The sequence below is a fragment of the Pteropus vampyrus genome, unplaced genomic scaffold (genome assembly GCF_000151845.1).
Source record: "Pteropus vampyrus isolate Shadow unplaced genomic scaffold, Pvam_2.0 Scaffold1952, whole genome shotgun sequence".
NCBI lineage: Eukaryota > Metazoa > Chordata > Mammalia > Chiroptera > Pteropodidae > Pteropus > Pteropus vampyrus.
In genome coordinates this window covers 3,974-6,012 of record NW_011890733.1, presented here as the reverse complement: position 1 = coordinate 6,012, position 2,039 = coordinate 3,974, and the positions used below count along the sequence as shown (strand labels likewise).

Here is a 2,039-nt window from a genome sequence, read left to right as displayed (position 1 = left end):
AATTGCCTCCAGACATTGTCAAAAGTGCCCTGGGCATGATCGCTTCCTAAAATATATAAATGTCTAATCACTATGTTGTATACCTGAAACTAATATAATATTGTATGCCGACTGTAACTTAAAAATAAATGTTAAAAAAATTTCTAGGAGGCCAAATGTTCCTGATTGAGTACCTCGGGTTTTTAAGTCTACTGGAGAAAAACGCAGTATGGAAAAGTAGAAAAAAATAGTTTCGCCTCATGGCAATTTCTATGTTTGTAAAATGAAGATGTTGATAACTGCATTGGCTCACAAGACTGGGAGAATCAAATGAGTAAACTATCTGTGAAAATGCTAAAAAAAAAAAAAAAAAGCAGTTTTGAGTAGGGGTGATTTCAGAGCTCATTGTGTGCAGCTTCTTTGTCCAGAGAAGGAAAACTGAGACAGAGAGCTGTCTGCCTAAAGACCACACCAATGCAATGTAAACATAGATAGTTGTAATTAAATACTGTGTGTTTTCCACCTGAAGGAACAAAGGACATGTGAGCTGATCTGAACGGACTCCAGAGATGGTGTAATGTGAGCATCGAACCAAATAATGACTTCAATGGATTGAAACATATCTACATATTGCTAAATAAAAAACTCCTAATATTTTGTAAAACTCATCGGTCACTTTGGCAGTTGCTTCTTACTCTGAATATTGACACATAAAAGGAAAGAAACAATCATTTATTCTGCCTTTTCTGAACAAACTGTATTCTAGAATAAACAAATAGTTAATGAAGGGAAAATTCTTCTTTACAGAAGAATTCTAATAATTACCGAAGGAATAACACAGAAAAGTCACAATTCTACAACCCCACAAAAAATAATGAATCTGGGGAATGATCCATAAAAGATGCTAAAACTATTAAGTAAAAAGTTGATGAGTCCAAGTGTCCACTGACAGATGAATGGATAAACGAAATAGTATATATACATACAATGGAATATTATTCAGCCTTAAAAAAGAAAGAGATTCTGACATATGCTACAACATAAATGAAACTTGAGGACATACTAAGTGAAATAAGCCAGTCTCAAAAAGACAAATACTGTATGAGTCCACTTACATGAGGTCCCTAGAGTAGTCAAATTCATAGAGTCAGAAAGTAGAAGGGTGGTTGCCAGGGGCTGGGGAAGGAGAAATGGGAAATCATTAAATGGGTGTAGAGTTTCAGTTTTGCAAGATGAAAAAGTTCTGGAGATTGGTTACACAACGATGTAAATGCACTTAACACTACTGAACTATACACTTAAAAATGGTTAAGATGGTAAATTTTATGTTACATGTATTTTGCCACAAATAAAAACAAAGAGTGTGGGGCGTAGTGGGGAGGAGCTGATGAGGGCTTTGATATGGACGACTCAGTCTATTAGCACTGCTCCTACTGGTCAATCTCGGTATCATTAAAAATGGGGCGACCAGACACTGTGATCACAGTGTGATGCAGAGGGAATCACACGGCACTGTCTACGAAGTAGTTTTGACAACAAAAAAGCTTTGAATCTAATCAAGCCTCTATATCTAAATATTAGTTTACGTGGGGAAACGTGGGGAAGAGAGGTACAAGTTAATTGAAACCACGAAGAAGAAATCAGACAAATCCAGGATGTGAATATTCAGCAGGACAAAGGACCCTGTTTCTCCAACAGAAATGTTTAGTATGTGGCTCCTTTTTCATCCACAAGGGGAACAAAGGACTTTTCAGTTAGGAAGTATTTGTGGGTAAAATGATATAATTTGCTTTAAATTAATCCAGGAAAAAACAAAAAGGAAGAAAAAAGGAAATACAAGAAAATTGGAAAAATGTTGAAGCTGGATGATGGCTTAATTGCACTCTTTTCCCTATTTTTGTGTGTTTAAAAAAAAAATCCCATAATAGTCTACAACCCTGCCACCCTGAATGTGCCTGATCTCGTCTGATCTCGGAAGCTAAGCAGGATCGGGCCTGGTTAGTACTTGGATGGGAAACTACCTAGGAAGACCAGGTGCTGTAGGTGTTTTTTAAAAAAAG

At 36.4% G+C, this 2,039-nt stretch overlaps 1 pseudogene; it reads left to right on the top strand.

Annotated features, from left to right (window-relative positions):
- Positions 1–1,906: 1,906 nt before the first annotated feature.
- Positions 1,907–2,025, top strand: LOC111734578 (annotated as a pseudogene).
- The last annotated feature ends 14 nt before the right edge of the window (positions 2,026–2,039 follow it).